We start from the raw sequence: 12,549 nt of genomic DNA, 5'->3' as shown, positions 1-12,549 counted from the left end.
AACAATAAAGTAAATTGAAATTACCTTTACTAGTGATTAATGAGATCCTTGAGGTTGATGCTGCGAGACTAAATATTTGATATCTGGTTCGATTTTCGTAAGGAACAAACAAAGGTCTCTTTCAGTGATATTCAGACGACTTCTCTGTTTGCGCATAATATGATTTCTCATTTGTGCGTCAGCTCATCTCCTCTCCCTCCTCAATTCCCCTCCCCACCTTTTATTCCCCTTTTTTTCTATTTTTTAACCGTCCTTATAGCAATGCCCAGTAGGAAGGCTGAGCTAGGTAGCCCACTTACTATAGTCCACTATAACATACAGACACACACACAAAGACACAGACAGGCACACATACAAAGACACAGACAGGCACACATACACACAAGTATGTGTGCCTGTCTATGTCTTTGTATGTGTGTCCTGTTTGTGTGTGTCCTGTGTGTGTGTGTCTTGTGTGTGTGTGTGTGTGTGTGTCTTGTGTGTGTGTGTGTGTGTCGTGTGTGTGTCTTGTGTGTGTGTGTCCTGTGTGTGTGTGTCCTGTGTGTGTGTGTCTGTATGTGTGTGTCTGTATGTGTGTGTCTGTATGTTATAGTGGACTATAGTAAGTGGGCTACCTAGTTCAGCCTTCCTACTGGGCATTGCTATAAGGATGGTTAAAAAATAGAAAAAAGGGGAAAAAAAGGTGGGGAGGGGAATTGAGGAGGGAGAGGAGATGAGCTGACGCACAAATGAGAAATCATATTATGCGCAAACAGAGAAGTCGTCTGAATATCACTGAAAGAGACCTTCGTTTGTTCCTTACGAAAATCGAACCAGATATCAAATATTTAGTCTCGCAGCATATACATACAAACAGACAGGCACACACACATAAGACATACATAGACACACACACATGCAGACACACAAACAATGACACATACATACAAAGACAAGACACAAATACATACAGACAGACACATACACACGACACATACAGACACACATACGACACACACAAGACATACATACAGACACAGACAGGCACATATACAGACACACAAGACACACATACATACACACACAAAGACACAGACAGGCACACATACACACAAGACACATACATACAAACAGACACACAGACATGCACACACACATGCAGACATACATAGACACACACACATGCAGACACAAGACACACATACAATGACACATACATACAAAGACAAGACACACATACATACAGACACACACACAAATATATACACAGACAGACACATACACACACACAAGACATACATACAAAGACACATACAGACACACACACACATATATACACAGACAGACACACACAAGACATACATACAAAGACAAGACACACATACATACAGAGACACACACACACACATATACACAGACAGACACATACACACACACAAGACATACATGCAAAGACACATACAGACACACACATATACACAGACAGACACATACACACACAAGACATACATACAAAGACACATACAGACAGACACACACAAGACATACCTACAAAGACACACACACACACACATTATATTTAAGTCACCCTCCTGTTTCCTACCTTTAAGGTGCAGGAGGGTGACTTTCCCTGGGGTCCAGTGGTGGCTCAGGTGGATGGGAGTCAGAGTTCCCACTCTGACTCCCTGGTGATCCTCCCGCGCGGCTCTCAGTTTTAGCTCAGGTGGATTGGAGTCAGAGTTCTCACACTGACTCCCTGGTGATCCTCCCGCGCGGCTCTCAGTTTTAGCTGGGAGGAGTGACCGGGGAATCACTTCCTCCCAGCTCTGATGTCATCACAGGGGGCCCGGTCGCGCTGTTAAAGCGCCCAGCGCTGACCGGGCCCCCTTACAATCCGCATCCATCGGGTGGCCCTGACAGCATGGGCCACCCGATGGACACTTTGGAAGGCGGCCCCGGCGGTTTACCGGGCGGGCCGGAGCCGCAAATGGTCACGGCGGTACCCAGTCGCACGGGTACCGCCGGCTCGCACCCGCCCGCCCGATCAACCTGGAAATCCCTACCGCCCACCTGGAATCCTGAAGCGCCCACTAGTGGGCGGTAGGGACCAGGTTGACGAACCATGATGTAGAGAAACAAATAGTAAAAAAAAGAAATATAAAGAACACTAATGAAATCACATCTTAATCAGAGATCAACTCACATGCTTCTCCAAAAATATTATTTATTTGTTAAAATGCCCATGTAATAAGATGTACATAGGGAGGACAATCAGATGCTTACATGTCAGAATTTCCAAACGAAAAAAATTGGGATTGAAGAAATTACGTTTATCTTCAATTTTAATACTTTGGCACCTCAAGGATTAAATTTGGATTTTGAATTATGCAATTTTTTATCTTGATTTTATATATTTTTTATAGAGATTAATTTTTACATTTTTTTTCTTTCTCTCTCGTAACATGAATTTGATAGAGAGTACAGTTTTTAGAATCATTTTCAAATACATATAGTTTTTTAGATAGGTTCTTAATTGAGGTTTAATAAATATACATTTTTTTGTGTATCTATCTCTGCCTCCATTTTTTATTTCTTTTTATTGGTACTTTATGGGGAAGTGGAAAATTCCTACATTTGCACTAAAAAGTAAGGGATTGGTTTAATTCATTTATGCAATGCACTTAGAGCACTTTAAACAATCTCTATGCTTGTAGATGATCAACACTTTATGTGCAAGAATATGAACTTGTTGTTTTATGTGAAATTATGCACTAAGTCTCTCATTTGATGATGTGTTTTTTATGAGGGATAAATTAACTGATTGGGTAAAGGATTTGTCATTCAGTATAGCGTGTTGAAAAGGACTACGGAGGTGGCATATGATGCGTTCCACGAGGAATAAGAAACTGTTAGCTGAATCACATGATTGACGCACGAACGTGCGTTCCAATTGAGTCTGCGTGCGTTCCACAGAACCGACTTCCGGGTTCACAGGTAATTTCTAACAATAACAATCAAGGCTGTATAAGAGAAGGAAAGGACGCCGCATAAAAGATACACCAACTGAGGAAGCCAATCAATGGCGAAACGCGTTTTGGACTTATTTTATAACTTTTAACTGATTATTTTGATCAATTGATCTTCTTATAATGGATTTTTGTTTCATTTAATAAATTTATTTGCATTTACCTTTGGAGTCATCCCGTCCATTCCAGTATGCCAAATTGGATATGGAGGAGAACAGAAGGAGATAAAAGGGGGCAGGCCGCAGTGGATCTCCCTTGAAAGATCCGAAGGCGCTTCACACTAGAGCCAGGTGACTGTTTGGCTCTACACTTGTGAGTTGTTAATTTATATAATTTTATTCATTTCTGGTTATAAATACCATCTGCACTATGATTGTATTGTTTATTGTTTGCAGATTATTGTAAAAACTTCACTACCAATATATTCATCTGTTCAGGTATTTCAGAGCTCCACTTATACTTTCCCTTTTTTTTACACTTAAAATGGCCTAAGTTCAAAAAGATGGAAAGAAATGTAATTATACATTGTTTTGTAGCTTTTAAAATTCTAGTAGCCAGAAACTGGAGAACGAAAACTGTTCCAACATGGAAAAAATATAATAAATCAATTATTATTTCAATTACGAATGGAGCTGGCGATTAATGAGCACTCAAATATTAAGGAACAAGACAATGTAGAGATGAAAGGCGTGGCCTGGACACCGACCGAGATGGCCGCATAATTCCGGAGCTCCGCTGAATCCACTCTTAATCCGGCACTAGCCATCAGCATCGAGGCCAAATAACTGGCTTATCGCCCTCTACTATGCCAGGCAGGCACTCCGGCATGAAGCAGGGCACAAAAAAAGGAGGCGACAGGAGAGAAATCGGCAGATCGGTGGCAGACATGCTAACAACTCCGCGAGGCAGACAGGCCTCACAAGATGGCCGCCAGCACAGCCCGCGTGGATCCCTCTCCCCGGCCTCCACAACGGGCAGCGACCTGCCAGAAACGCAACCAGGGGACCCTGCACAAATACTGGCTAAACTACAGGAGGTGAAAAGCTTTCTTGCCAAGGAAATCTCCAACAGCACAAGAGAGGTCAAGGCAGAAATTCAGGCGTTGGGCGCCCGGACGGCGGCCCTAGAGGAAAAGATGGATCAGGTCACACAGGCCCATAACAGCACCGTAACACATTCCAGAGCAATGGAACAACGGATATGTGACTTGGAACTCACGGTGGAAGACCTCGCCAACCGCTCCAGACGCAATAACGTGAGGCTTAGGGGCCTCCCTGAAACAGCCACGGACGGAAATCTGGTGAGCAAAATGGAGCACTATTTCAAGCACTTACTCCCAGACATCCCGGATGCCTACTGGGCAATCGATCGGGCACACAGAGCGCTCCGAGCCCGTAGAGCGGAGGGACAGGCACCGAGAGACATTATCATCCGTTTTCATTACTATTCCACAAAAGAAGCGGTGATGAAATATGCTAGGACCAATGAGCTAAATTATCAAAACGCTATCATTACCTTATACCAGGACTTTTCCCCATCCACACTGCAACGCAGGCGAAACTGGAGACCCCTCACGACACTGCTTCAAGAGCAAGAAATCAAGTATACATGGGGGCACCCCTTCAAGTTGGTGGCTTTCAAGGCCGGGACTACCTACACCCTGCAACCGGGAGGAGACCCACTAAGATTCCTAAGGAGCCTCCAGATAGAACCGCCGAGAAGCTTTGCCCTATCCGGAGAAGCACTACCCGAACTTGAAGACCTACCCGTGGATTGGACAGTTGCCAAAGCAGCTAAAGCCTCAACGGACCGCCACACCTGAGACCCTCAGCGGACCCCTCACCCTTACAGCCCTTACCTAGATAAAGTCTTTTACATGGGACTTAATTTCTTGCACCCAGCTCTGAGGGGGTGATTATTGGAGGTGGGGTATGCTTGTGTACTGTATGTTGTAGATATGATGACCCCCACACGGAGGCAAAATGATCACTGGGGAAAACAAGGCCTACCACTTTTGCCTCCGTTAGAGTACCCCAGCATACGGTGTACTACCAGTTCATTGGGGCAACCCCCCCCCTCCCTCCCTCCCTCCCTTTCGGCAGTGATACCCAATCCATACCAGCAAAATGCTAATATAGAAAACACGTGATAGGTACTGGAAAGCACCAAAATCTAACAAAATGAAAAAAAAAAAACGTTTAAAAAAAAAAAAAAAAAAATATTATTAAAAATAATAAATAAATAAAAAAAATAAAAAAATAAAAAAAGGGGGGAAAATTTAAGGAACGCTTAGTTTCGTAATCAGTTAACAGCAAACCTACTCCTGATATTCGCGCAAGTGAGACTATTGGGTTCATTGTATAAGCGCGTGTAGCAGCACCCCAACAGTTTACCCGTTCTCAGTACAGTAGACCGAATAGGACTCTGGATCAATCAGAGACCCAGAGTTCCGCACATAGCAAGGGGTACTATGTTCATCTTTATTGAGTAGAGCTGATAAGCTGAATGCCCCTATTCCCCCCCCCCCCCCCCCCACGCTATCCTCCCCCCCTCCCTCACCCCATTACGCCCGGAGGGCTTCAAGATACGGAGCATGGCTCCACGACCTTATGGCAGCATTAGAGGCCTCAGGCAGAGGCACAGTGGACTGGAGACATCCCCCCCCCCCTGCGCAGGAGAAAATTTGGACCTGCGAAGGTGGGGGGCACCCCCAACCAACACTGGCAAGTTATAAGACCAGTGCGCACAGATTGTTATGTTACAATGTACCAAAGGTTAACAGTTATTTTATGTTTATGTTCATGTTTTTATTTATGATTTTGGGTATGACCAACACAACGGGAGGAAGGAACCAGCTCTTGTTAGAGGGCCAAGAAATGCAGCTTGCCGAAGAGTGGGTGACCAATAGACAACGGACAGGTAGGGGAGTAACACATCCAGCAAACACACGCCACACGAGAGTAATAGACACATGACGCTGAAAATTTTATCCATTAACGCCAAAGGCCTAAACATACCTACCAAACGCAGACTGCTCCTACGTGATCTAAAGGCAAAAAAAGCAGACATAGCGATAGTACAGGAGACCCACATACCGAGGACCTCGCCAACCAAACTAGGGGATAACATTTACAATATTATTCACGAGGCCAGGGCATTACGTAAACATGCAGGAGTGGCCGTACTCATACACAAGCGCTGCCCTTTTACGGTCACACACACACAGAAGGACCCTGAAGGCAGATTCTTGGCTGTCTCAGGCAACTATTACAATACCAAAATGCATATAGTAAACTTGTACGCACCCAACAAATCAGATAGTGATTACTGGAACACCATAACATCCCTACTCGCCATCTTACAAGGAGGCATATTGGTGGTGGGAGGGGACCTGAATGCCGTACCCAGCCCGGCGACCGACCGTAGCTCTAAAACAGGGACTCAGCGTTCACAGGGGAGAGGGGGTCAGGACAAACTCCTTCATACTTTTCTACAACGCACTGGACTAATGGATGCGTGGAGACTCCAACACCCAGACACCTTAGACTATACATACTACTCGGCACCCCACACTACATACTCCAGAATAGACAATCTTCTTCTCAATGGAGCTGGCATGGCTAAACTAATACACTCAGAAATAAACAATATCACATGGTCGGACCATGCAGATGTGACTATAACCTTAGGCATAGGCCAACACCGCAACGCTTGGACATGGAGACTCAACACGGACCTACTCACTGACAAAGACATATCCGCCACGACCCGACAGAACATCTTAGACTATTTTACCACTAACGACACGGAAGATATCAACCCGACCTCACTGTGGGCAGCTCACAAAGCAGTGCTACGGGGACATCTCATACAGGCAGCCACACATAAAAAACGAACCAAAACGAAACACCTCCTAGAACTACAAACTACAATGCGGAAACTAGAACAACAACACAAGCAGACCCCCACTACCACCATATACACAAAACTACAATCCGTACGTCACGCTATAAAAGAACACACCATAGCAGACATAGCACACTCCTTAGTCTGGTCAAAGCGCTTTTTCTACGAAAAAGCCAACAAGATGGACACATTACTAGCACGGACCCTCCGACCCAGACCAGGACGTAAACCCATAACCACACTACGAACCGCAGCCAATGACCTGGTACACACCCCTAAAGACATCAATAGCACGTTCACTGAATACTTCCAGAAGCTATACAACCACACCCCAAGAGAAGGGGAAGCGCAGACACAATATACCACACGCATAACGGAATTCCTATCCCAATTAAACCTCCCCCAGGTGTCCACAGTGGAGGCCAATACCCTGGAGAGCCCCATCACACAGGAGGAGGTAGAATCGGTGATATCAGCCCTTAAAGGTCGCAAAGCACCGGGCCCAGACGGGTACGATATGGGCTATTACAAAAGATATAAAGTGGAATTAGCCCCCTACCTCACCAAATTATACAACCACTTCCTCCAAGGCGGTACTCCGGACCGCGACATGGCCACTGCCAACATAATATTAATCCCCAAACCCGACAAAGACGGTACACTAGCTACTAATTACAGACCAATATCACTTATAAACGCGGACCTAAAAATATACGCAAAGATATTGGCGGGGAGACTAACCCCATTACTTCCAACATTAATACACCCAGACCAAGTAGGCTTCATGCCGGGGCGCCAATTATACGAGAATACACGCAGAGGTGCCGATCTGATGTGGCTCATGTCTAACGCTAAGTCGCCAGCCCTGGCACTTTCCCTTGACGCGGAGAAGGCCTTTGACAGGGTCCAATGGTCTTTTCTGTTCCATTTATTACAAAAACAAGGCTTCCCTGACACATACATCACTGCCATAAAAGCCCTATACACTGACCTGCAGGCACAAACCATAATAACAGGCGCCCCGAGGACACCATTTCGGGTGAGCAATGGAACGAGGCAGGGGTGCCCCTTGTCGCCGCTGTTGTTCGCGATAGTTCTAGAGCCACTCTTGCATCTAATCAGAACTGATCCAAATATTAAAGGGGTGCAAATTGGGGGGGAGCAATTTAAAACAGCAGCATATGCGGATGATATTCTCCTCACACTGACAGATCCAATTCCCTCAATGGCGAATCTGGAAAAACTACTTCAAATTTACGGGGAGTTATCCGGGTACAAAGTCAATCTCACCAAATCAACGGCACTGCCATTTCACATTCCTGATCACGAGATACAATACATCAGACGAACGTACCACATTAAAACAAATACAACCACGCTCACATATCTAGGCGTCAGACTAACCGCGGACCACAAATCGCTTTACCAACACAACTACACACCACTGCTCAACAGACTTAAGACAGACCTAGACAACTGGACAGACAAGCCGATTACATGGCTTGGACGGCTACACTCGGTAAAAATGAATGTACTGCCAAGACTGCTATTCCTCTTCCAAGCACTCCCAGTTCGGGTCACCAAGAATGACCTAGCAGACACACAAAAGGCAATAGATGCCTTTATATGGCAAAGAAGGAGACCCAGGATAGCCAAGGCAACATTGTATAACCCTAAATGGAGGGGAGGATTGGGTATGCCCCATCTGCACCATTACTACACTGCCGCACAATTGGCACAAATAGCTCACTGGCACTGCCCGACTAACCAACGTAGATGGGTGGACATAGAATCCCTCATGACTGGGGCAGACCTACCGCAATTCCTTATGTGGGTGCCCAGAGAACACAGAGTACTCTTACGGACAGAATGCCCGGCAATCCTTAACTCCCTTAGCTTATGGGACAGAGTCGCAAAGAAACTTAAACTAACAGATTTACCGTCCTTAATGACTCCGGTCTTGCGCAACAGGGCATTCCCACCCGGACTGAGGGCACAAGAGTTTCACGGCATGGAAGCCACAGGTCTACAACGTTACACACATCTGTTTACAAACAACCAATTAGTTTCCTACCAACATCTACAAACTCTGGCCCCACTAAAAACAAGTGACTTCTTCAGATATCTCCAGATACGGGACTTCGCACAGACCAGAGAAGTCAGAACGGCAATAGCCAAACCGCTCACTTTCTTTGAGAAAATATGCTTGCAAGAGCGTATGCCAACCAAACTAATCTCACTACTATACAATCATATATGCCTAGAATCAGGGACCTGGGGCACTCAGACATACACTGACAAATGGGAGGCGGACTTGGGGGAGTCATTAGAGGGGACAGATTGGCAGGATATCTGGGAGGCTAATGCAAAAGTATCCATATGCACGGCCCTCCAGGAACAATCATACAAAATACTACTTCGGTGGTACACGACCCCTGTCAAACAGTGCCACATGCAATTAAGTCCCACAGACACCTGCTGGAGGCTCTGCGGGGAAAAGGGCACGTACATTCATATGTGGTGGCCCTGTGCCAAGGTTAAAGTGTTCTGGGGGCATATTGCAGACCTAACCTCGAATATCCTACAACGCAGGATAACACTAGACCCATGGGCGTGCCTACTATCACGGCCAACAGAGGGACTAAATAAACACGACCAAAAACTGCTAAACATGCTTCACTTGGCAGCCCGTAGAGCATTAGCACAATATTGGATTAAACACGAAGTACCCCCGATCTCCCTAGTTCTCTCCAAAATCAGGGATAATTACCTTATGGACAAGTTAACTGCACAGGTTCGCGATTCTAGTGCCACCTTCCTAAAAACTTGGGCACTCTGGGAACAATATGACGTATAACATACTAAGCATAATCCCAACTCCGACAGTTCTGAAGTTAAAATAAACAGCATGACATACCCAATGTTACAGGTTTTAATGATTATGTTTTATACTGTACATATATTATATTTTATTTTATTTTATTATATTTTGTATGTTATTTCTACTGGTCTATGTCTCAAGGCACAATAGTCACTGATGTATGCACGGACCAGCGTATTGAGACAAAACTTAAATACACGTGGACTTGGCACAACACAAAGGTATACTTGAAAGGCTTCTGCGCAAGCCATATGCAATGTATTATTATATGCACTAACATACCCTTCCTTTCTGTAATACAACTATTAAGATGCTTCTTGTGATTAGGCCTCTGCGCAGGCCAAAAGTACTGTGATGCAATGTGCCGGTCGACGATTAAATAAAGAATTGAAAAAAAAAAAAAAAGAAATTAATATCATTGGAGTCCCCTGTACAAGAAATTAAAATAGTTTAGATTGAGTAAAGAGTAAAAACCATTAGAACCCGCTGATCCACTGTGAGATACACTCAACGCTATATATGTTGTTTGATAAATGTTTGTACTTATATGTCTGATACATGTTTAATTTATAGACATAATCTAATAAAAAATGAACTGAAGTGTATGCTATTTGTACATGTCATATAAAAAAACCTATTTAATAAACATAATAAAAAAATAAAAACAAAGAAGAGGTTGACTGGTCCTCCTGATCTAGCTTAACAATTCTCAGATAACTAGCAAAGAAAAACAAACCAATAGACCATGTATTTGACAGTTACGTATTCAAATTGCAGTACCTAGTACTTTGAATCACATTTGACCTTTCAGTGTATGATTTCGGCATAGGGTCTTACGATAATATGTGAGAGGTATCTACATATATATATTGGACAGATTTTAATAATAACGCTTTTAATTTAGTACATTCTTTATGTAATCGGTGGAGTCTCTTTACTTGGTTTTAGTTATTAGCTGGAATTCACAATACAATAACAGTTCAAATTAGTAAATTATCGAGACCTAACAACTGAAGAGTTTCCCAATTTGACACGACTGTAGACCAAGTGATAGAATCCATGAGCAACTATTTGTTGTGACCAAAACAACATTCCTTGACAGGAGTATTTTAAACTGGCTTCTGGTAGATTTGTTTGAGCTCCTCATCAACATTTTATGAAGAAGAATTAGTATTTAAATATTAAATCCTAAAGGGGTCAACAGCGAATATGCAGTTTACAGTGCTTGCTAGATCTGGAATGGGCATTAGTTTTGCTGGAGGCACGTGTATACTAATTAGTATAATATGACATTGTTTAGCTGTCTTACAGGTAAAGAGAATTATCATGTACAATGCTGATAGCAAGTGGAAAGGCTGTCCTGCCTTCAGTGTAGTGTTAATAATGTGACCTGCTCCAACATGCATTTACAATAATAACACTAAGCAAAGTTTAATGAATTTCTCACACTTCCATTGATCGATTTCCTTTCACTTTTTTTTTCTTTCTGTGCCAGTGACTAATAAAAACTTTCTTGTTGCAGTGTGACTGTTGACTATTTTTTCTCTTCGAAACCACAAAGTATGTGTGTCAAAAGATTAGTCTTTTCTTTTTAAGAAAAGAGAAATGTTTTTAATCTGAGAAACATAAAAGTGAAAGAAAGGGACAAATGTTTAGGTATGTTCAATAACTGTGCTTTGATCCCAGGTCCCTATTTTATTTAAGAGGTTGACAAATGTTCTATGTAGCTTAGTCTCAAACATCTTGTGTCTGTCTGCAGAGCACTTTACTGCTGGTGGAATCCATTTGATCGTACACTTGCTGCACTCTTTGTAGTTGTAGCTTTTCTCACAATGGAAGCTTTTCACTGTACAAGTGCTTCAGTAGCTAGAACACCTGATAGAACAGCGATGGCTAACCCTGGCAGCCAAATGTTTGTGAGCTGTATCTCAAAGTAGTGAGCCAGTCTAAAGGATTCCTTTATAAAGGAAATGTGACTTCATATCATGGACATAACTATGGCAGCCTTAATCTTTCAAAACTTAAGAGAGTCAATATTTTATAGACATATCTAGGTAAGTAACATTGTAATCAGAGGCTAGTCTTAATTTTAAGTTAGTCCTTGACACAACATTTATATCTAAAAGAATCAACAAACAAAAATAGATCTTGGAGCTTTTCATCTGATCTGACCCTTTAATAGACCAACTGAAAGATTTAATGAAAAGCCTCTTATAAATTAGGAGGATGTCTTTTATTCATTTGCAATATTTGACATTAGTAATATCCTAGATTTTCATGGTCCAACTGTATGTGTTCTTCCACTTTATAGGATCTTCCTGGATCACATCCCACCTAGGACTGCCGTCAACCTGCAGACTGCATTACCTTTTCGTGCATGGTGACATCATTCCACTTATCATTCCACTTTCAGACCTGGTTCCACCTACTCCACTAGGCGTAATGAAACAATTCAGATACCAACAACTGGTCCATCTGATCAAACAAATAATGAACATGGAGACTGCTGCCAGACCACTCACCACGTTCGAAGCATTGTGTACTCAATCTTCTCCTCCGCCACATGCCATATCACTACTATAGCACCTAAAATGTTCTCCGCAAAGAGACCAAATACTCCTTTACTTTGCTAAATAAAGAGACCTCGGACACCCCTTGACCCAGGAACAGTGAACCAATACCTTCATGCTGGTACATCCTCCATCAGTAGAAAATAACAGGACTCCAGATACAAGATGGTGTCCCATTGGTACAAAA

This window comes from Pelobates fuscus, chromosome 4, assembly GCF_036172605.1.
Source record: "Pelobates fuscus isolate aPelFus1 chromosome 4, aPelFus1.pri, whole genome shotgun sequence".
In the NCBI taxonomy this organism is placed as follows: Eukaryota; Metazoa; Chordata; class Amphibia; order Anura; family Pelobatidae; genus Pelobates; species Pelobates fuscus.
The sequence above is the reverse complement of the archived record's forward strand: the minus strand, read 5'-3'. Positions refer to the sequence as shown.